Below are 25,057 nucleotides of genomic sequence, written 5' to 3' on the forward strand. Positions count from 1 at the left end.
ACAAGTTATAAAATGAAGCAAAATTATTTGACGAAAACAAACTTGGAGGCAGCTAACAACGCTCTACAGGTGGCTATTGGGCAAGCTGAAAATGGCTTTTTTGACTCCTTACCGTCAAAATTCAAGATGAATCCAAAGGAATTTTGGCGATACGTTAAATGGAATGGTAAAGATAATGTGGGCATTCCATCTCTAGCGCACAATGGCCGCCTGATACATGGAAGTCTTGAAAAGGGAAACTCGTTTGACGATTTTTTCAGTTCGGCATTTCTGCCCAGCATAACCCGTGACATTCCTTATCAACCAGTTCACCTTAATCCTATGGCGCCCACATAAATAGATGAAAGGGGAATAAATGCACATCTTCAGCGACCAGATGTGTCCAAAGCTGGATGCCCTGATGGTTTGTCCAATGGTCTTTTAAAGATGCTTGCCGGTTCTATATCTCTTGTTCTAGGTCTCTTTTTCAAGAAATGTTTGCTGTCCAGTTGTCTTCCTATAGATTGGAAGGTTGCCTGCGTGGTCCCTATTCATAAGACCGCTCCCCGAGAATTAGTCTCTAATTTCCATCCTATATCCTTAATAAGCAAAGCCTGTAAAATTCTAGAGCACATTAATTATACAAACATAATGAACCACCTCAACCACGTATTAAATCCAAACCAGCATGGCTTCCGGCAAGACACATCCTGTATTACACAACTAACCGAGTTTGTTCACGTGGTATGCTAAGCTTTGGACCGTTGTATCATTGACTGCATGTTCATGTATTTCAAAAAGGCTTTTGACGCAGTAGATCATGGTTTATTAGTCCAGAAGTTGCGTTGTTTAAATGTGAATGAGATGGCTGTTGAATGGATCAGGGAATATTTAAGTTTGGCGTATTAGTATGTCACAATAAACGGAGCCAATTCAAATGTAACTTCCGTCACGTCAGGAGTCCCACAAGGATCAGTTTTGGGACCGTTGCTTTTTCCTGTCTACATTAATGATATATCAGGAACTGTTACTTCCTGCATGCGACGTTTAGATGGAGACTGTGAACCGTATAGAGAAGTTAAAAATGGCCATGATTCACTTCTTTTGCAGGAAGATCCCAAATACAGCGCACCGAGGGTGCGAACAGTGGCACATAAAATTAAACTTACAAAAAACAGTACACATGTATTTCACAAGAAACAATTCACCTATTTATGTCTATAACATAAACGGCTACTTATTGGAAACTTCCCGACTATAAATATTTAGGCGTGTACATTACTTGAAGCTATGTTGCATCGGCATGTTGATTATGTGACTGGGAAAGCTCGCAAAATGTTGCGTTGATTGCGCCGTAACACGAGAATGTTTCCGCAAGATTCTAGGGATTTATTGTTTAAAACACACATCAGGTATGTACTTGAATATCCTTGTACTCTATGGGACCCGCCGACAAAGACTGACGGTAAGAAATAAGAAAAGAGTTTAGAACCTAGCGGCACGCAATGTTTCTGGGAATTATAGTAAACGCATTAGTGTGTCTATAGCGTAAAACAAGAATTAGAATGGGAACCTCTTGAATTGAGAAGGAGAAAGCTAAGGCTTAACGTTTTTCATAATATATATTACAATAGAATCGCTATTCCTAGAGAGGAGTACATTTTTATCCCCACTACAGATCGGAGAGGGCAGATCATAAACATAGTAGTGCGCGAATTCAGATCAAGAACCGATCTGTTCAAAATGTCATTCTTTCGCCACACTGTTCGAGAATTGAATGCTTTATCTTCATTTCTTGTTAATATTACTCACAATTAAGTGTTTGCATCGTCACTGAGACTGCCCTTGCAGTTTTTCCTTGTTTTGTAAAACCTACCCCTCACTATAATTCCACCTGCGGCGCTGTCGGTAAAGAAATAAAAAACTAGGTCGAACATTGAGGCAATGTAGGCGGAGGATTTTTTTCCTTGTGCTTTTTAGCCTAAAGAACGAAATCAGAAGTCATACTGCGTTCAATGCTGACCTGCGAATCGCTCACGTGAAACAAGGAGGAGCAGAGAAGAAAGAAGAAGAGCATTTTATCAAAGTGTGTGATGCATTGCTTTGGTCCCTTGTTCTCAGGAAAAACCGCATTCTCTACGTGATCAGCAGCTCTTCGCTTTAAGCAGGTTCGTGTTTTGTGGCACTTTTGAAAGCGAACTATACGTGTGCTGTTTTTCAGTGTCTGTGCTACTTAGCGCGATCACGATCGGGTGTTGCTTACTGAACGTTGAGTTGTTTCGAGCCTTGCCTCATTGTCAACTTTACGTTCGTTTAGAGCGTTATCTTAATTCTCTGTTTCGTGATTTAGCACTGGTCCATGTCGAAGCACGAAAACGTGCTTTCCATGACTCTGCAGTGATGGATAAGTTAATCTGCAAAGACGTGGCAGCCGTCCAAAATCTCTGCTCTGTCATGCCGCTGTATGGAAATGCACCGGTGGCGAGGTAAACATCGCCACGAAAATCCAGAGAAGCTTGCCTTAAATTGCATAATCGATGTTCGGCTAGCTGAAGGACGGGCCTTTGGTGCAAGAGAAAAAAATCTCTTCTCTCAGCATTTTCTTATTGCCTTCGGTCACTTAGTTTCCCAAACGGCCTTCACAAAGTAGGCACTTTTTAATCCAATGAAAAGTAGCTTAAAACGACACTCCCGTTCCGGTCCTTTCCCCGTTGTTTTATAGTTTGAAGGTGGTGGGTTACCATCCTAAGTTTCTGGTGGTCGCTCCATTATTTTCGAATAATCTTCCCCTGCCTGCACGTTATTTTTCGCATAAATACGCCTACGTAAACACATGTTAAAAATCGTTACAGTATTATTAAGGCCAGTTTTTCTAATTCCCAGAAAAAAGGCCTTAATTCCAGAGTTATTTTTCTGCCGTTTTTATACGGCTCAGAGTATTGCGCGAAAGCTTCACGCTTACTTGATTTATGAGCTCTTTGAGTCTTCCCACGGTGCTGCACTAAATAAGGCCTCGATTGTGGTGTTGTTTAAATGTGCTTTGTTTCTGAGGTTTTATATATTGTAATATTATCTTGGTTATTTGCGCACGTCAGAGATGTCAGCACAATGTGCGTTTACGGTGATCAGAGCCTTAATGGAGCAAGACATTCTTTGGTATCTAAAAACTCACCACGCACAAGCTGTTAAATCAACTCGTACGCGTTATCGCTAGGCAGTGTACTTTCGAATAATGCCAGAGGTAGCAAGAAGAACCAATTTTTTCGTCTGAAAAACAATGCCTAATCGAGAAAGCTGGTCTAATAGTGTGCAGGAACCAAGGGTGGGGCTCTGACGTATGCAGAGGGTGGTCGATTGCATAAGTAGTCCGTACTTTGCTTCTGTAAGGCCGTCGGAAACTTCTGCGCAGAGGCAATATTCCACTCTAAGCCAAGCGGTATTGTACTTCTTACCTTTATGAAAAACACGCCCTTCATTGCACTCTTAACTGACCTTCGGAGTGTAATGCAGTAGCATTACAATTCACGTTTGTCGCAGCTCCTGTGTGTGCTTGAGTCAGTTTTTTTGCAACTATCGCTCCATCAACCGCTCTATCCAGACTCCAGGCTGCTGTAGTAGGTATACGCTAAGCGAGGGGGTGCAGAGATTTGATAATATAACATTATGTCTAAATTTGCTATTTCGAATCTATTCGTGGGTAGCTCTCTAAAAAATAGGTTGCTTAAAACCCGATGGGCAGGTTGTGATGACATCTCAAGATCACGTGACCATGGTCAGGTGAGGGCGAGGGAGGGGAGGAATGGTGAGGTGAGGATTAGGGAGCGGACGCATGTTTAGGTGAGGACTAGGGAGGGGATGCATGATGTGGTGAGGACGAAAGAGGGGAGACATGGTGAGGTGAGGGCGAGGGAGGGGAGGAATATTGAGGTGAGGACTAGGGAGCGGACGCATGTTGAGGTGAGGACTAGGGAGGGGATGCATGATGTGGTGAGGACGAAAGAGGGGAGACATGGTGAGGTGAGGGCGAGGGAGGGGAGGAATGGTGAGGTGAGGACTAGGGAGGGGACGCATGTTGAGGTGAGGACTAGGGAGGGGATGCATGATGTGGTGAGGACGAAAGAGGGGAGGCATGGTGAGGTGAGAGCGAGAGAGGGGAGGCATGGTGAGGTGAGGGCGAGGGAGGGGAGGCATGGTGAGGTGAGGACAAGGAAAAGAGGCATGGTGAGGTGAGGACAAGGAAAAGAGGCATGTTGAGGTGAGGGCGAGAGAGGGGAGGAATGGTGAGGTGAGGGCTAGAAAGGGCAAGATGCACGGTCTGAGGGCGAGAGTCGAGGCCCAAACCGTTCCCCCACTAACGTTGTCGTCTCTCCAGCCCGTTAGGGATTGCCGTTTTAGAGCGCTAGTTCTTAGGACGAAGGTTCCCGTCAAAGGCGTAGCTCAAGCCAAACAGCGCAAACAGCAGAACTTGCTTTTTGACCGGACGCGAAGACTTGCGCGTGTTGCCAGCATGCGGTCTCGAGTAGCCACCTCCAAGGGCTTCAATTCCAGACGCAATGACGCCGTCCACCGGAATAGTGTGATCGCGTGACCAGAAAGGCGATGCAATTTTGCCCATTGAAACTGCATCACTTTCCATTGAAATTGACTTGCTATTCACATGTTCGAAACAGCGTTCTGAATATATCAATTGAAACCGAAGCTGTCAGACACGATCTGAGTCCAAAATAGTATGCCATTAGGAATTCACCTAAAATTTTGGATTCAAAACTAGTCAAGGCGATAGCAATGTTTCATTAGTATGCAGCTATGATGAAGCCTCAAGTTTATGATAGCTGTGATGCGATTCCAGGAATGTGGAAGAGCATAAGGATGACGAGCATGACGTTTGCAAGCGCTGTTGTGTTCTTGAGATGTGCCACAATTTCTGAACTTCAAATGAAGCAAAGGACAGTCGGCAGGCTCGCTTTGAGTGCACATAATAACAAAACTTGTGAAGTGCACAGTGATATGGAGCGGTGAACGTTGGAAACGCTCGAGGCAAAATTAAGGTTCAGTATGAGGAACGGTTGCGGCGAATTGAGTATGACGATGGGTGAAAAACGATTTCAGGTACTTACGCTGCTACAGTAGCTACGCTATGTGGAGGTAAATTTGGAAAATACACAGTGATTAAAGAAAAGGCTGGCAAAACTGACGTTGGAGCTTTATCGGATGGCAACACTAAAATTAAAATAGAAACCTTTTTCGACAATTCCAAAAGAATTAAGAGTCTCAGTTTTGCAGGCCAGGGCTCGATGCTTGCGGACGATGAGCTATCAGCAAAAATTGAACACCACGAATGACATTGCTGTAGGAGCACGAAACGTGTAGAAACAATACAAGATGCTTTATTTTATTATAATGCCTACAGCACTCAGTGTATGAGGCCTCTATGGCGATCCTAGGAGCAATTGGGCTTTTGAACAAGCAGGGGTGCTCAACTTTCAAAATGTAGAGGCAGTTCAGAGGCGACTAGAGTATAAGCGGGGAAGGAAAAGAGAGTAGTTTGATAGGAGAAGAAGAAAACTCGCATTTAATACTAGGAAATTTTGCATGATGGAAATTAAAGACTAGGTGACAATTACCTTTACCCGGATGGAAAGCGAATGATACTAGCTACCCATCTATCTACTGCACGTCGCCACACCTTTTTTCGCTTAGAGGTGGTGACCCAAGCTTCTCCTAGGAGCATTCGATATAATTTCATGTATGAGTTTAAACCTGGACAACATGAAGCTTCTTATGCAAATAGCGCCTCCGTTAACTGTCGCTGCAATGCGGTAACAATAAGGCGAGACGAAGATCGCGATCGAAAACGGCCAGCCCGAACAGAAACGGAGCGGAGTAAACGGTAAGATTGTGCATTACGCTGCTGCCGAGGAAGAAGCAAAGCTAGTGCGAATTCAAAGCCACAGAGTTCGTGAACGTTAACAATGCCGTCATTTTTTGCTTAATATAAATAAAATGTGAAAAAATAAGCATGTTTCTTAAATAATTGTAATTTCACAACACAGAGTGCTCTAACTTTCGTGTTAGACACTCGTGACAGTGCACCGATTATTTTTTTTTTGCTTTGTCGTGCAGAGTCAACCACGAGCAAATTTCGCTTTTATTGTGATATACAGGTGCTAGCTGCCGGAGCTTCGTTCCTCACTATGACCACAGCTGCCACACCGAAGACATCATTTGGTTAAAGCCTGAAGATTCCTGGCGGCTGCTCAGGGGCCCCCTGTTCTGGCCACGCAGTCCACAGACTGCTAGCCACAAGGAGTGATTGCAGGGGACACCAAGCCAAAACAGATGGCCAGCTCTCGGGCCCCACGCAAGACCGCTACTGCAACAACAAAAATACCCGTCAACGCGGCGACACACACGAAAGAGCCTCCCGCCCCTGGGGGGCAACCAAGGGGAGGAAAGACGACAAGCGCTGCAAAGCAAGTCGTGAGGCCTGCGGCGCAGAACAAGGCACAACCGATCGCTGCTAAACCAACGAGGGCTAAAACAGCGACGACCGGTAGGCCACATTAAGTACCAAAGCGCTACTGCCGGCGCATAATTTATTTCATGGCACAAAGAAAATTTCAGTCCGTCGGTGCGATTGAAATCTTACTCATATTTCAGCCAAGCAGCTAGCGCTTTCGCGAAAATCTCCAGTCGTAACGATCGAAATCAATATTGCCACACAGTATGTACGTATGTATGCATGTATAAATGTATGTATGTATATATGTAAGTAGGTACGTACGGACGGGTGGACGGATGGATGGATGGATGGATGGATGGATGGATGGATGGATGGATGGATGGATGGATGGATGGATGGATGGATGGATGGATGGATGGATGGATGGATGGATGGATGGATGGATGGATGGATGGATGGATGGATGGGATGGGATGGGATGGGATGGGATGGGATGGGATGGGATGGGATGGGATGGGATGGGATGGGATGGGATGGGATGGGATGGGATGGGATGGGATGGGATGGGATGGGATGGGATGGGATGGGATGGGATGGGATGGGATGGGATGGGATGGGATGGGATGGGATGGGATGGGATGGGATGGGATGGGATGGGATGGGATGGGATGGGATGGGATGGGATGGGATGGGATGGGATGGGATGGGATGGATGGATGGATGGATGGATGGTCCTTTAAATCGGGTGGTGGTTCAAGCCACCTAGCCATGACTTGTGAAATTTTACTCGTGTTTTGATTTCAACCTCCAATCAGATAACCTTCGCTTGGTTACTTCTACCCACTTAAAATCTACTTTTCCTTCATTGTCCTTAAACCCCAATGCTTTAAATAAATCAACCCCGCTGCTTTCCACTGCAGGGTGAAGCTCTTTACAGAAAAGTATCAAGTGTTCAGCCGTTTCCTCCTCCTCTGCACAAGCACCGCACAACGTGTCTACTTCGTGGTACCTGACTCTATATGTCTTAGTCTACAAACTGTCGTCCTGGCCTCAAAAAACTGAGCTTCCCCTACAATCATCATAGATATTTTCATTCGCAATTTCCTGCTTAAAGATCCTGCATGTTCCCAGTGCCGATTTCGTCAGCATTCCTGTTTTCCACAGAGCTCTCTCAGTTTCTTGAACCTTTAACCAATAATTGCTTATTTGCCCTCCGACGTATGTCCAGATATTTGCTTGTCAATTTTCTAGTTCGCTTACTTCATTTCGTGTCAACATTTCTTATATACAGGTATCTGAAACTTTCCTAGCCAAATGCTTTTCCCCATTTTTCTCAATCGCTCCTCAAATGCTATCTTACTGCTAGCTTATGTGCTCTCGAACGATGCCCACCCCATATCACCCTGTACCCCCTGACTTGGTGTATTGCCATGTTCTCCCAAAGCTAGCCTCCCTACGCCGCGTTGTTTGATTTCTAACCTTGCTTGAACATCTTGTCTCATGCACAGGACCGCATTGCCGAAAGTCAGCCTAGGAACCATCACCCCTTTCCAGATCCCTCATACCACTTCATACCTATTGTAATTCCACAGTGCCCTATTTTTCATGACAGCCGCGTTCCTAGTAGCTTTATTCATTACATATTTTTTATGTTCTGTCAGATACTCAGCACCGTTATTTATCCACACACCAAGATACTTGTACTCATCCACTACTTCTAGCGTGAACTCCTGTATTCTATGTTCGCCGCCCTTATCATTAAATATCATGACTGAAGATTTTTCCTTACTCAACTTGAAACTTAATCTATCTTCCTCTGTACCACAGATGTCTGTCAACTTCTGCAAATATTCCTTGTTGTCAGTCATTAGCACTGTAGGATCCACGTACATTAGTCCCGGTAATGACTGTTCAATCTATTCTGCTTGCTTGAAAAAATAAACGTTGAACCAAAGTCCGCTCCTCTCTAGTTTGGCCTCTAACCCTTGCAGGTACAACATCAACACAACAAAGGAGACAGAGTACATCCTTGCCTAAGCCCCAGCTGTATCTCTCTAAGCCCTGATACATTTTTTTTTCCAATTTTGTAAGCACTGTGTTACCTATATATATATATATATATATATATATATATATATATATATATATATATATATATATATATATATATATATATATATATATATATCCTTTAAGGGGACAACTACCCCATCTTCCACATCCAATGTGCCCCGTATGCCCCACAAATTCTCTTGAATAACGTTGTCGCAGGCTGCCCTGATATCCAGAAATGCTATCCATAGGGGGTCTATGTTCCTTTTCAGCAATTTCATTACACTGCGTCCATGAAAACAGATTGTCTTACAACCTCCTTTGTTTCCGAACCCATTTTGTAGCTCCCCTAGCACCCCCTCGTTTTCCACCCAAGCCTCTTGTATGTCCTTTATAATCTTCATCGCCACCCTGTAAACCACAGATGTCACTGTTAGGGGACGGTAGTTTCTTATGTAAGCTTTCTCCCTCTCCCTTATATATAATGTTCATTCTACTTAATCGCCACTCATTGGGGGCTTTGCCATCCACTATCATTTTGTTCACTTCCTCTATTAATGTTTCTTGGATTTGCTCCCAGCTTCTTTATTAATATAATCGGAATATGGTCTGGTCCTGTCGACATACCACTAGGAACCTTATTCTCTTCCCTTTCCCGCTCTCGTTGCCCAAATGAAGCAACTGCAGTTACCGGTCTATCCTCCTTCGATAAATTATGTGCAATATTTCTTTCTTTCAATTTTTTGTCAGCCTTGCTCCTATGTGTTTTATTGCTTCATCCCTGTCTAGTCGAATACCCTGATCTGTAACAATAAACCTTTTCTCTAGCCTAGTCTTATTACTCATTTTATTTATATGTTTCCGGAATTAATGAGCTGCATTTCTATCATTTCATTTACTTTTGACATTCATTGGGTACATTTCCTTCTAATTTTCTCATTAATCAAATAGGATTCTTTTCTTCTACACTTTATGAAGATATCCCATTTTCTGTCTACTTACACTTCTGGTTCCCCCCTCTTCTTGGAATATCTTTGTTCCCTGTACGCCTCCTGACGTTTCCCTATCGCCTTCTTGACCTCCTCATCCCACCAACTATTGGGTTTGCGTTTTTCCCTTTTGGCTTGACTCGCACCTTAGCTAGCTCTAGCTCAAGTGATTGAGTTATTTTGGTATAAGTCCATTCTGTTTCATTATACTCAAAAATTGCTTTCTCAGTTTGTTTGGCTGACACTCTACTGGTGCCACCTGGTGGCCCCACCTTGTCTCCCAGCGCGTGGCCAAACGTCTTCTTTGCCTAAAATTAGCGCGGCTGTTCGGCGAGCCTAGCTCCTGTAAACGGCTGTGCTTCCCGCTTCCTGCTACGTTTGTCAGTGACATTTGCTGGAGGTCCTCGGTGGAGGTGCTCGGACCTCCCATGTACGCTGACCATGGCGGTATTCTTGACGCTTTTGTCCGACGCGCGGACGCCACACCCGTCCACAAAGCCAGCCATCGCCTGCGAGGCCTACAACCCGAGTTTGAGCCACTGGCAAGGCCTTTGCGAGCTATGACGTCCACCACTGGTAGCCAGACAGGTCAGTATCCCGGCAGTGCCCCGCCGTTCGTCCTTTTCGCAGCTCGGTCACCACCATCCTTCCACGGCGACCGGTTCGAGGATGTAGAAGATTGGTTGGCCAGTTTTGACCGTGTAGCCGCATTCTACCAATGGGACGACGAGCGGAAGCTGATAAATATATATTTCGCACTGCAAGACTCGTCGAAAACGTGGCTCGAGAACTACGAGGCGTCCTCCTCTACTGGGCAGCTTTTCGCCGTGAGTTGATTGCCACATTCCGCTCGAGCGAGCGAAAGAAAAATGCTGAAATTGCCCTTCGCTCCAGGTCGCAGCAGTCCAACGAGAGCGTGGTCATGTTTAGAGAGGACACGACCCGCCTCTTCAATCGGGCCGACCCGGCCATACCCGAAGCTACAAAAGTACGGCACCTTATGCGTGGGGTGAAGGAGCAGCTGTTTGCTGGCTTCATGCGCGTCCCTCCGAGAACCGTCGCCACCTTCGCCAAGGAAGCTACGAGCATGGAACGTTCATTGCAGGAACGGAGTGCCCAATACGGCTGTCAGGCAAATGTAGCTGCCGCTCACTACTGCCCGTCCTTGCAAGCCCGCGGGGATGATGCGCTGCGAGAGCTTGTGCGGAGTATTGTCCGCGAACTGCGACACCTCCACTTGGATGGTCCATCGGTAAGAATGTTTCTTCTGCAGGATTTGTCCTCCGTGACGAAATCCGGCGAGCGGTGCAGCCGCCCCTAGCACCACAATCGGATCCACACGTCATGTCTTACAGCGATGCCCTGCGTCGACCTGCCCCCGCGTCGCAAGCGTTTCGCCCCGTTGCCGGACCACGACCACCCCACCGTTAGCTGCGCCCCGTCGTGCAGCAGCAGTACCTGTGCCCTTCAATAAGCAAAGCGCACGTATGGCGAACATCCAACAATCGCCCGCTCTGGTACCACTGCGGGGAGCCCGACCATATTCTGCGGAATTGCCCGTACCGGCGGAAGGGTTTGAGAGGATTCCCCTGGACGCGCATCGACCGCGCTATCCCCCGGACGCGCATCGATCGCACTATTGTGAAAGAGTGCAAGACATAGAAGAGGACCTGGCCGCTCACGTGCTGCCCCCGACCTCGCAGCAGCGCCAATCGCGATCGCCATGTCCGAGGCGCTTTGATTCGCAAAGTCGGCCATCATCCTCTGGTCAGTTCAGAGGCACGTCCCCTCACCGGGAAAACTGAACACGGCGTACTCCGGGGGTATGGCCGCCGCCACTGCACAGAATCAACAGCCTCCACCCGACGGTTTGACGCGACGGCCCGAGCGGCGACGACCCGATCCTACGAACTCGCCGACGTGCAGCGAACGACTGGTTGCCGCTAACGTTTTAGTAACCGTCGACAATTCTGAAGTGACCGCACTCCTCGATACCGGCCCTGATTTTTCTGTGATGAGCAGGCAGCTCGCCACGACTCTCCGTAATGTTGTGACAGCTTGGTGTAGACCCGTGATCCGCCCCGCCGGTGGCCATGTAGTGACGCCGATCGCCGTCTGCACCTGCCGCATCCAGATGCGCGGTTTTACTTTCACTGGCTCCTTTGCCGTATTCCGTGACTGTTCAAAAGATCTGATTCTGGGCATGGATTTCCTTCAATAGTATCGTGTGGTCATCGACCTTCGGGAGCTCACGGTACCTTTTTCCGCCCAGCGAGCCGTTGACACCAACACCGAGCCCAGCAAAGTAATGTTGCACGTGTGGGACGACCACATAACAATCCCTCCGCGAGCCAGCAATGTCGTCACAGTTGAATGTAATGACAGCACCGGCACTCTTGGCATCGCTGAAGCGAACATGTCTCTGCTCCTCGCTCGGCAAGTTTGTGCAGCTCGAGGCCTAGTAGAACTTTCCAACGGTCGCACCGACATCTTAGTCACCAACTTTACCGGTGAACAGCAACATTTAACGAAGACAGCGGTCGTCGCTTATTTTGACGAGCATGGAGAGTGTAACAGGCAGTGCTTTTTGTCCACCACCTCGGATCTCGACGAGGCGACGGCTACAGCCAATCCGACCGATGTAAACCCGCCCCTTTTGGCCAGTCAGAAACGCTGCGTGAAAAACCTCATCCCTTCTTTCCACGACTGTTTTTCATCAGCTTCCAAGGTGCAACAGACGCCGTTTACCAAGCACCGAATTATCGTTGCTGACGACCAAAAACCACTATGTAAGCGCCCTTATCGGGTGCCTTCAAAAGAACGTGACGCCATCCGCCGCCAAGTTACACAAAAGCTCCAAGACCTTGTCTCCCAGCGCGTGGTCAAACGTTTTCATTGTCTAAAAAGAGTGCGGCTGTTCGGCGAGGCTAGCTCCAGTAAACGGTTGTTCTTCCCGCTTCCTGCTAAGTTTGTCGGTGAGAATATAAACGTGTATCTATCGCAGTCTAACATTGTTAGCTTGAATCTTTGTTCCCAGCTTCCAGCTTATATGAACTGAGGCTTGGGTGCCACGAAACTTAGGTTTTTTTACAGTACAAGGAAGTCTCCGATAACGTGAACGCACGAGGGTCTGTAATGCCTCCTGGGGACGTTGTAACGGCGGGTCGCCGAATTTATTTCGGCAGCCTGGATCTCTTTAGCGTGCGCCGACATTGCACTGCGCATTGCAGTTATCGCTTTTGTCCTGCGGTGAAGTCCCGTCGCCGCGGCCTTCATTCCATCCCACGACCTTAGGCTCAACAGTCGGACGCTAAAACCACAAAGCCATCGCAATCGCTATCTGCCTTATTATTTAGCTCTTAGAATAAGATGGATAGGATTACTATCTCGAAATAAATGCAGTTCTCAGTTATTTCTATCACGACCCACTTTCGTATGCTACTCTATCAGTAAACATGCTGTGCCTAACACTTCCTGTAATACGGCTCCGTTAGAAATATTAACCAGGTTTGAAAAAAAAAAGTCAGGTGAAAATAATCGTATGACGAAAGCGTGTTCGGTGCGTAGACAGCAACAAACAGAAGCTGTGCTCGGTCTAGTACAGCTCGAAACGACAATTATACTTTAGAAATAAGCATTAATACTGGTTGTTCAGTCCAATGTTCGGGGAATCATCCAAGGTGCAGCAGATTTGGGTTTCAAACCAGGGACCAGGGCAAATTTTCATTGATATACGAAGTTTCTGTAGATGATATAGCTTTTCTTTGTAGCCTCATGGCTACGTTCGGGTGTATACAATTACTTTCGTTAACCATTCACAGTCATTTCAGTTGCATTTATGCTGGCGTTCAAAGCAAGCGGACAAAGCCCTGTACCGTACATGTGAGAGTAACTTTTGTACTTACGTCGCTTTGGCGCCCTATAGTGGTCGCGAGACATGTCCGCGCTCGTTTTCACTCTCGTACAGTCGTCCACACGCCTGTCCAGAGCGCTCGAGCGGCACGCTCCGTACTACTTTTATGACAATCACCACTGCCTGCGGGCCAAACATAGAATTTAAAGTCATAAGGAGCTAAACACCGCCCATATGAAAGTAAATACATGGCAAGGTATCGTTTCGAGACCTAGGCAACTCGTAAATAAGGCACGTGCACCCTTCGGTGCGCCGCTCCGGCGTTCTACATATGTATGTGGAGGACAGCTCCTGATATAGCTTTTCTCAGTAGCTAGTAAAGTCGAAAAGTATCAGAGTGCCACACTGCGCTCAGCATAGGCGTAATGGCACCGCATCGGAGCGTTCAACGCACTCATACTTAGCGCACCTTGAAATGCTCCGATCAAAACGTTTAGTTCCTCACTTAGTGTAAGTTATGCGGCAGCGCTTGCTTACCACCTTCCATGGGGGAGGAGGAGGTGGAAAAACCTTTATTGAGCTCTAAGATTGGTGAGATTCGCGGAATCAGATGGTGTCTTCCATCTTCATAGCAGTGCCTGTCTGCCCTTAGCCCAGGGCTCCGCTGGATGCTGCTGCCAGCTGAGCCCGTCGGATTAGCCCAAGTTGGACGTCCTGACGGTCGCTGGAGAGCATTATGTGGTATGGCGTTATGTGGTATAGCGTGGGTGTTTCTTGGCACCATGGGCATTTGTCTGTGTATTGTGTGGGTTGTATCTTACTGAGTGTGTTCAAGTTCGGGTATGCGCCCGTTTGTTGCAGCCTCCAAGCTACGGAGTCTTCTCCGGTGAGAGATTTGTGCGGTGTGGGATACCGCTTCCTGCTGCCCCTGCAGTGGTTGAGTATAGCCGAGTAATCTCTAGGGACTGGCTCGGCGTCCTCGAGACCGATATTGTAGGGGGCTCGGTATGTAGTGTATCCTCGAGCTACCTTGTCGACCTCTCGGTTGCCTTCCACGTCCGCGTGTCCTGTCGTCCACACTATCACGTGTTTAACTGGGTTTTCTTCTTGTGTGCTTCTTGTGTGGTGACCTCAAGAGCGGAGTATGCGGAGCGCTCTGTGTCCTGTTCTGCCTAACGTGTAGTTTCGGCATGCCTCTTGAGAGTCGGTGAGAATGGTTAGGGACTGCTTAGTCCGGTAGCCCTCGGCTGCCGCAAGAGCGACGGCCGCTTCTTCAGCCTCGGTTACCGTGCAGTCTCGTAGCGATGCGCTAACAATTTCTCGTGTGTTCGAGTTTATCACCACCGCTACCACATTGGAGTTGGCTTGCCCCTGTTTTCCTATGGTATGTGGCTGCGTCCACGTGCACCGTTGTGTCCTGAGGGGCTTGTGATTTTTGTCTGTAGTAAGCTCTCCCCTTTCTGCGTTCTTCATGTAGATGGGGGTTCATGTTTTTACGAATCGGGGCCACCCTGATGTCGCGTCGTATTTCGTCCGGGATATTCGTGGTTCTTTGTATTTCTTTAATTTGTTCGCTGCATCCTAGCCTGTGCTGTAGCTCCCTGCCAGTCGGGGTCTGTTGTAGTCTTTGCAGTTGGGTGATGTTTTGCGCTTCTCTGAGCTCTTCAAAAGTATTATGAAGTCCTAGTGCTAAGAGCTTCTCTATAGATGTGCATTGGGGTAGATGGAGTGCGGTCTTGTATGCTCTTCGGATTATCGCGTCGATTTGCTGTACCTCATTCTTGATTGGGTTGTAGTACGGGAGGCTGTATGCTGCCTGGCTGATCACTAGCTCCTGACCAGTTTTAGAGTGTCTTCTTCCCGCATGCCCGATCGTTTGTGGGAGATGCGCGTATTCATGCGAGCGACTTGCAGTGTTGATGCCTTGAGGAGGGCTATGGTATGTGAGCAGCGCTGGTTCGGCTGTATCCACATGCCCAGTATTCTTATGAGCGTCGTCTCCGGAATCGGCTTCCCTTCTAGGTAGACGTCGAGTTTGAGCTCGTCGCTAGTTGGGACTTTGCGGTTCTGTTTTCCTCTCCATACTCTGAGCAGCTCAGATTACTCGGTAGAGCAGGCTAGCCCTGTTGCCCTCACGTAGTTTTCTACGCAGGTCCCATGGAGCGTTCTCCATGGAGCGCTCTCATGCAAGAAGTAGTTTTCTGAATGCGGCACCAGGAACTCGGATGCTGTCATATGCCAGTGCATCTGAAAAAAAATTTATAAACTGTCACTCATACGTGCTCGTACCATATCGATCTCAAGACCTGTATAAAGCCGCTGTTCCCTATTCGCCGCTCACCGGCGCCGGACAGGTATAGTGTGGTATCCAGGCTTTGAAGGGCAGCTGCATCCCTCCTTGACAATTCCAAGATACTAAAGGATTTAAATCTATATAAGCTGTACGTAAAACACGCCAATGTGTTTTGCGCTACCATTTAAAATGGTGACGTTATCGACGATTAAATCTCAGGCTTCTCATAGGAATATCGGCGGAGTGCGGTGAAGTTTGGTTATGACGCCACGGACCCGGGCAGATTTCAAATTTCTGCTACCTTCGCACACATCTAGCCATGCGTCGGCGATGTCTCTAAACAACGCTCCGCAGGAGTTCTCTTCGATAGCGTTGGCTTTTTTTTTTCGTCATAGAAGCATTACTGAGCTGTACTTGTACGGGCACCATAGATGACGTCATCATGCACCGCTCACCCAGCGCTTAGCGCTGCAGAGAAGATTGAACGCCGCCCCGGTTTTATTTGGCAATTACGTCACCATTTTAAATCCTAGACCATAAAGACTACACATGCTTTACCTACAAGTTCCACGCGTTCGACACCTCTTCAGTTGCCCTTTCATGGCACAAAGCTGCACATGGTTTACAACAGACTTATTGGTTACAACAGGATTAATATCAGCTACGTACCGTTCTTCAACGCACACTATTATTTCATTTCATTTATTTGTCGGGGCTGTTTTGCATTAGAGAGGGGAGCGATTAAATAGATAACACATTAAACGAAAGCAAGCAATGCAACAAAAAATAAAAATACAAGTTGTTAGGCTCTAATTGGACCATGTTAGCTAGTCCATTTTTAAAACGATGATGGTCTTCAATGGCACCGATGAATCCGGGAAAGCGGTTCCAATCCTGTGATGTCGTCGGATAAAACTGTGGGAACAAGAATTAGTGCGTCAAGAAATGATACTAACTTTGTGAGAGTGTCAACGCGTGCAGAACGATAGGATGGATTGGAGATTAGTTCATTGTGCAGGTGGGTGTTTGGAAGTATATTTTTTGAAAAAGGCAAAGGCGAGAATTATAGCGGCGAGGAGCAGTTGACGGTAGACTTAAGGTTTGTTTCATGGTAGAGATACTGGCAGTCCGATTGTAGTTATGAAAAATTTACCTTGTAGAATTATTCTGAACAAGTTCGAGCGAGTTAGCTTAGCAGAGCTTGGGTCCCATACTGAGGAGGCATACTCAAGTTTAGGGCGGACTGATGTTTTGTGAAGGAGCAATTTTAGTGATACGGGGGCAGAATAAAATTAAATCGCAGACGTCCGAGCATTCGTTGGCTTCACATATTATATGGCTACTATGAAGGGACCATGTTAGTTCTGACGTAATATGTACGCCAAGATAGCGGTAAGATGTTACTGGATAAAGGATAGTGTTACTAGGAAGGTAAACAGCTGGACGTGACTGGCTATGAGATACGCGCAAGACATTACATTCATTGATATTAAGTGGCATGAGCCAGTGACTGCACGAATGGAAAATAGCGTTAAGATCAGTTCGTACCGTGTTAACATCCTGGTCAGTAGTAATCTCTCGGAGCACAGCGCACTCATCGGTAAATATATGCATGTTAGAAGTAACGTACTGGGGTAATTCATTAATATAGATTAAGAAAAGAAGGGAACCCAAAACCGAGCCTTGAGGCACTACAGAGTTGACCGCGCTACAAGATGATGTATGATCATTACAATATACGAACTGAGAACGATGACAAAGAAATGTTGTTGCCACGTTATAATTTTGAGGTGCATGTTAAATTGCGCTAATTTCACGAGTAGTAGTTTTCGGAAAAGTTTGCTGAATGCCTTGGCAATATCTAAGAAAATGCAATGGGCAAGGGAGCGTCGGTCAAGGATTAGGTGGAGCTTACGCGTAAAGGTAATTAGTTGTGTTTCACAAGACAATGTTTCCCGGAAGCCGTCGTGTTGTGCGTGAAAAAAAAAACGAATTTGAATCAAGAAAGTGGAAAACTTGGGAGTAAAGAATGTGCGCAAAGATTTTCCATGCGATACTGTTTAGTGATATTGGACGGTAATTATATGGGGAAGCGGTACAACCGGATTTATGAAGTGGAACCACCCTCCCAACTCTCCAGTCGTCCGGACTTTCACTTGTATCAATGCACTGCTGAAAATTTAATAACAAACACAGTGAAGAGTAAACCTTTGTACCCTTCATAAACTTGACATTAATAAGGTCGACACCTGCACCTGCACCCGCCTTTAAAGACTCAATTATGTTCTCAATGCCATAACTATTAATAACAACTGAATTCAGAGGCAAATATTTGTAGAAGGGCGGATTCGGTAAAATTGACCCATATTAAGACACAAAATTCTTGCAGAAGATATTATTTAAAATGGTTAGACATTCGCGCTTAACAATTGAAGCTCCGATAGAATCTATTAGTGTTACTGAGGTCATTGAAGAAGGATTAACAGCGCGCCAGAATTTTGTAGAGTTATCACTGCGCATGCGTGGTAGTGTCGTCTGCATAAAGTAAGTTTTTGCTTGTTTCAATGCCAAAACGTAAGTTTTTTGGCTTTTTTGTACACTGCCCAACGGTCGTCAGAAGGAGCTAGTTTAGCCGCTCGATAAAATCGTCTCTTTCGGTTAGATAATCGACGCAATTAGGCGTTACACCAGGGTGTGCTAGCATCGAAGTGATTACACGTATCGATACGTGCTTTGTGATCAATTCGTTGACTTTGGATTTATTATAGTACAGTTAGTATTCACGCTACGGTCTGAAAAATGCATCTTGAGTAAGTCTAGGAAAGTAGCTAATTCATTGTTAATTTGTTCGAAGTTAGCTCTGCAGTAATCGCGAATGTCTTTAGTGGTACTACTTGTTTTAACTTTTTTTGTACATTAATTTCAAATCCTAACACTACATAGCATAGCAGACATACGAGCGCGGTTGCATTTCACCTCAATCGCGGCCGGCCAACAAAAAAATCTGAGAACACCCACATTACTGCTCATTGCGTTGAGCACGTGTTCCACTTCACAGATACTCCCGCCCCTCCCTTTTTTTCCTGAATATTTCGAACCTAATAGCGCAGAGTCTGCTTATTTTCTGTGCTTGTGATGTGCGGCATTCGTTGTTGTCTGTGTGTCGAAGCACATATAATTTAGAAATAAACTCGGCAGAGCAGGTTTTTTTCCGTACGTACGTTAAAAATGTGTGCAGTAGTGTTCAGCACCGCTAACACTGTGCTATCATGTGTGCAGATCTTCCTAAAAGCATGAAGCAACAGCCGGCGCCCCAGTCGACGCCAGCCGGAAAGAAAAAGTGCAGTCCGCCAAAAGCTTCCTTTAGAGACCGAACAGATCAAGGCAAACCAAAAACTGGAACCAGTGTGCGCAAGACGGAGCCTCCCACGCCTACGGTCGCTGAGGTGCAAAAGGATACCGCAACGAAGAAAACTCCCAGCAAGCCTAGCAAGGAAACAGCTGCAAGAAAAGTTGTACCCCAGCGACCTACAGTTCAGGGCAAAGATGCGAATTCAAGTATCTACTACGGCCAAGAATCGGTCACCAAAGAGGACTCCGAAAGCCCTGATGACGAAGAGGCTTTGCCGGAAAAAGGCGCTGCTAGAGCAGTAGTTGCTCCTTCGGCAGCGCTCGACAGGCGAAGAGGAAATTACGAATATACAAATGCATCTCAGCCGGTGGTGTCGAACACAGCCAAGTTCCAGTGTCGTCAAGTGGGAGCTCGTTACGGACCAGCAGCTTCAACATCGGGAGCGCGCCCTCAGACAGCATGGAGCACGGCTCCTGAAATGGCTGCGAGCTTACTGGTCAGCGAGACTCCGCTGGGTAACGTGGCATACTACTGGAGCGGAGTGGCGTCGCGCCAGTCAACCACTATCGATAGCCCCGACGATGAAGACAGTGACGAGAGTGAGGAGGAAAGCGGAGGCCTGCTCTGGATGTGGAAGACCGAGAACCTTCCGCAGCCACCGGCCGATGACGAATGGAGCGAGAGGCGCATGATGCAGTCGCTCGCGGCCACGGCTGCCCTCATCGGGGCGCTCACGATAATGATCACTGCCATAGCTGTGTTGGCCAGGATTTTTGACGAGGGCACTTGGGACGACGCATTTACCGACGACACAGGGTGAGTGCGCGGCTCACCCATTCATGGAGTGCGTCCGTATGGCGCCACAAAGTGTGTTTTTAGTTAAGCAATCAAGCTCACCTACTGAGTAAAGCGCCTTGGGGGTGTCGCCCGCAGAACCAAACTGAGCCTCTGAGGCCACTTGAAGCCAGCAATTGAAGACAATTTCCAGCTTCGTGCTTGCGCTTTAGGCCTACCAATTTCATGCCAGAGCGGCGCTAAGAAGACAGCTCAGGGAAGTTGTTGGTAACGAGTAGCTATCGCTGTGAGTTCCTCGCCACAGGTGAGGCCGATATTTCTGAGATATACAGGGTCGGTCCTGAAAGTAATGAGACAAGTCGCTGCGTGGCACGCGCATGCGCTATATTGGGAAACCGGTTAAGCGGGAAGGAGGGGAAACCTTCACCTTCTCGATGCGACGGGCTCATTTGGATTCGAGCAAGCGAACCGAGTGGACGTGTTTGCGCATGTACCTCTGTTTCGTCGCTGCGTCAAGGAAACCACGGAGCGAATGTTGGAACAGTTCCACGTGGTGAAGCTTTGCGTCAAACTGAGTAAGTCACCTACTGAGACATTTGACATGATCACGACAGCATGCGGGAATGATGCAATGTCCAGATCACAAGTGGTCCAATGACATTAAGCATTTACAAACGGCCGTGAGTACGTTCAGGACGACACAACCAACATACTGCCCGTAACCGTCGTCTGCGGGCGCCCGGACCGTTGCTGGTCGTGAACGTCTTCACTGCAGTTTGTAAATGCTTTGTGCCATTAGAGCACTTCCGATCTGGACATTGCATCATTAGCGCATGCTATCGTGATCATGTAGATTGTCTTGGTAGGTGATTTACACAGTTTAACGCTAAGTTTCACATCGTAGCGCTGTTCCAACATTCGCTCCATGGTTTTCTTGAGCTGCGACAAAACAGGGGTGCACGCGCAAACGCGTCCACTCGCTTCGCCTGCTCGAAGCCAACGGAGCTCGTTGCATTGTGAAGGTAAAGGTTTCCCTTCCTTCCCCCAAAACCGGTTTCCCAATCTAGCGCATGCGCGCGCCACGCCGCGACTTGTCTCATTGCTTTCAGCATAGACACTGTATTATAACAGCATTCTGTGAAAGTTTGGTTTCGTTTGGTTTATAGGGGTTTAACGTCCCAAAGCGACTCGGGCTTTGAGTGAAGCTGTAGTGAAGGCCTCCGGAAAATTCGACCACCTGGGGTTCTTGAAACTGCACTGACATCGCACAGTACACGGGCCTCTAGAATCTCACCTTGATCGAAATTCGACCGCTACGGCCGGGATCGAACCTGCCTATTAGTTGTGGGAAGTTCTTGCTACGGACTTACTCGGGCTTGCTCGGTGTCTGGCTCCTCTCATGTCATTTTCGAAAACTTTCGTCCTAGTGTATACTAGGGAGGAAGTTTTCGAAAACGAATTAAAGAGTATATACTCCTCATTTCAAGCTCAGGCTTTATACTTTCACGTTTATATACTACTCATAGCTTTCTTCCATGTGCAAGGCAGCGGACTGGTACCCTTCTCATGTTATTCCTCCCGCCTTTCTTTCTCCCTCCCAACCTCTCTCTCCACGATCGCTTGCTGCTGAAGGAAAATTTTGCCACGAGGGAGTCTGCGACAAGGCACAAATCATCTTGGTAGTTTACACCCTCGAGACTTGACTCTGTTACGTCGACGAAATCTGTTTGTGCAGCTATTATTTGCGTTAGGGCTCCCTTCTTGCGTCGATAGCTCTTACAATTCCATTGCGACATCCAGTGAGATTCGGGCCGGTTGTCAGTGTTTTTCCTAGTGCTGCTGGCCATGCTGTTGCCGTTGGTGTGAGATGTGTGGGTTTTGTTAGCCACCTGGCTATAGGCGTTTTTCTTATTGTTGCTGGTCATGGTGGTGCTGGTGGTGTGAGGTGTGTCGGTTTTCTTGGGAGATGGCAGTGTGGCAGTGCTAGTGGCGTGCATATCTCGACAGCGGTGCAGGGCGTGGGTATGAATAGATTCTGCGGGCGCAATGATTGTCGCGTTCTCTATGTGTGTCCGCCAGCAACGGTGGCATGTGAGGTCGGGAATGTGCCGGGTTGGTGACATCTCTGAGACTGTCGACAACTAGCATGCGGGTGTGTTGTTGGATTTGTTCTTGGTGACTCTGCAGCAGAAATTGAACTTGTTAGGTGGCCTCCATCATCAACATCATCAGCTTGACTGCACCACCCGCAGGGCAAAGGCCTCTCTCATTTCTCTCCAATTAACCCTCTTCTTTGACAGCTGCGCCCAACCTATGCCTGCAAGCTTCTTAATTTCGTCCGCCCACCTAACCTTCTGCCGCCCCCTGCTACGCTTAATTTCTCTTGGAATCCACTCCGTTACCCTTAAGGACCAGCGGTTATCTTGCCTTCGCATTACATGCTCTGCCCACGCCCAATTCTTCCTCTTGATTTCGACTAGGATGTCATTAACCCGCGTTTGTTCCCTCACCCACTATGCCCGATTCCGGTCTCTTAAAGTTACGCCTATCATTTTCTTTTCCTTGGCTCGGTGGGTTATTCTTTACCCAAGCTGAACGCTTTTCGTAAGCCTCCATGTTGGTGCCCCGTATGTGAGTACCGGTAAGATACAGCTGTTGTAAACTTTTCTCTTTAGAGAAATTGGAAAATGCCATTCATGATCTGAGAGGAACTTCCTGTTCTTAATCCATATGCGGTGCGACTTCCCCCTGTTCTTTCTGCAGTTCATCAAAAGTTGTGGTTTACTGCAGCACTGCTTTCATTTTTGTTGTAGCATGTGGTTGGTTTATGTGGGTAGCTGGTTTAATGTAACCTCTACCTTGCGCTTCATCTTTTCTCAAAGTACGTGGAGTGCCTCGGCTATTGTTCGCGGCGCTTGGCTTTCTTTTTATGGGGTCCTGGCGGTGATGTCAGCGTGGAGGTTATGAGGATGGATTGTGGAGAAATCGTCTTTGGGGAAGGTTGTTGGCGTTGTGCCTGCTCCTGAATATTTGTGGAGAGGTTACAGCGGCCTAAATAGACGGGAAGAAAAGTAACATGTCCCTGCATCATCATTTTATTGCAAATTGGGCTATCATTATGCCTCAAAATTATGGACTTTCACTGTGAAAAAATGCACGCTGATTGTTATCAACGCCTAATTTTTAAGCTATGCATTTCCAAACTTAAAGATGGCTTTGAAGCCGTACTCACTAAACTGATGCCAGGCGTCATATATCACAGATGAATCCGATCAACCAAGAAGATAGGTAATTGACTCTGAAAAATTATCTTACAATTATTACAGTTAACTAGCCTGCTGGTAATTAAGATTGCTGCTAGCCAGTAACAACAGCTCTCTCCACTTTTAAATATCTTAAAGTTTAATTATGCTCGGCCCTGCGGGGTAAAAGGTTCTGAACATGCCAGAACGCCCGTTCAAAAACCCCGCGCTTCTGCTACGCCACCCATCGACACAGGTCACTAAGTAGTGCACGTGCAACGTCAGGTGGTAGTGCGCGTCAGTATGGGCGCTACACAGCTACGCTGTTTAGAGGTGGAGACACTACGGATATTGGGGCTGCTTATTAACAAAGCCGTGAGCGCAGCCATGATCACTAAGCTCCTTACGGTGTGCGATCAAATAATTCGTATGATATCCCTGAAAACAGCCTAAAAGAGCGGTGTGCAAAAACAGGACACCCTTAGACTAATGCAGGCATTTATTTCCTGCAAAATTGTGTACGTGTCCCCTTATCTTAAGATAACGAAGACCGATCTAAACGACCTGGGCATTATCGTTCGAACGGCTTATAAGGCGCTCGGTCTACCAATGAAAGCGTCTACGGAACGTCCGCTGGAACTGGGAGTACACAATACGGCTGATGAATTGGCCACCCACAAGCCACTTAATGTGACTTGTCAAAACCAGACATTGGCACTTTCACGAGGGCAGGCCCTCAGGAGGGCGTAGTCACCCTCACCTCATGAGGGATTCAGTCGGTGAGGTGAAGGTGAGAGAGGAGTAGCGCAGAAGAATTTGTGAGGGAAAGGGTGAGGGAGCACAAGATGCATTGGTTTAAGATGAGGGTGTGCCTCTAAATTGGTTCCTGCCCCGGCCACTCGTTAAGTTTCCCTTCCTAGGTGCAGTCATTTCCAGAACACGCATGGACGACGACTAGAGGAAAATTACAAATCAGGAGCTATCTAAAGTCGAGCTAGAGTACGAACACATTCTTTTGAGGGCCCTTCTGTTCGGCCGTACAGTTGGACAGTCCTCCTAAATGCTACAGGATGTTCACAAGAGGCTTTTCGGCCTCTCTCTCCACTGACACCGCATCCGTAGCCTCGCTTGACGACATACTGCTGCACGCGCTGCCGACAGGGGTTGCACTCGTAGTTGCATGGTGACGACCGCTTCGAAGAAAAGGATGTTTGGGAGCTTCGTGTCGAACCCCGCGGCACCCTGCTGAATCGCTGCACATTAAGAGGGCCTGGCCTTTATCGCGCATCACTTCGCCACGAGTGCAGGGTTTACCGTTGGCACTGAGGGTTCCCATTTCCTCACCGTTTCCTTTCACTGAAGCAGAGGGTAAAGAAGCTCTGCACCAAGCAAGCTCGATATCCTTGGACATCCCGTGAATAAGAGCGAGTACTCAAGGTAGAAAATAGAAGCCCTCAGAATTAACGGAGCCACTTCGATCGCCGTTACTGAAAGATAAAAGGCGTACCTTTCTTAAATGGTGATGCTCTTCGAACTAGGTTTTCTCTTCTGTTCTTGTCTTCAATGCGCAGTTTTTTTTATTTTTGTTCCTTTTTAACGGCGTCAACCCTCCCGTACCGCAGAAAATCCGGTGGCGTCGCCCCGGACGATGCCGAAGTTGCGACAAATCCCCCGAAAAACAACCTGGGCCTGGGAGGCGATGTAACTTCTTGACGTCATCACATCCTGCACACCGGATTGCGAGCAAACTGACCAACGTGGCAGGCGGCAGTTAAATTAATGATTAGTCGCGAGAGGTTTTTCAGGAAGAGCAGCATGGATGCCACAAGACCCACCGGTAGCAGCACCTGCCATTGCCGGGCAGTCGCGCATCGCTTAATCGCTGCATCACTGCGCCAGTAGTAGTGCGAGGACTCCCAGGCATCCATCAATTAAAGTCGAGAGTGCCCAATTCTGCATATATTGGCATAAACACATTCTCAGTCTCAGTCTCAGTGCTGTTTCATTGCCGTTCCAGTGTAGTTTCTGTGCATTTTCCG

General features: G+C 47.4%; 1 long non-coding RNA gene across 1 annotated transcript; it reads left to right on the forward strand.

Moving 5' to 3' along the window:
- Positions 1-2,076: 2,076 nt before the first annotated feature.
- LOC144119182 (uncharacterized) lies at positions 2,077-19,490 on the forward strand. Its single transcript, XR_013312285.1, has 3 exons — positions 2,077-2,147; positions 6,144-6,532; positions 18,909-19,490. It is a non-coding gene; the product is annotated as an uncharacterized LOC144119182 (long non-coding RNA).
- Positions 19,491-25,057: the final 5,567 nt, after the last annotated feature.

Source organism: Amblyomma americanum, chromosome 2, assembly GCF_052857255.1.
Source record: "Amblyomma americanum isolate KBUSLIRL-KWMA chromosome 2, ASM5285725v1, whole genome shotgun sequence".
Taxonomy (NCBI): Eukaryota; Metazoa; Arthropoda; class Arachnida; order Ixodida; family Ixodidae; genus Amblyomma; species Amblyomma americanum.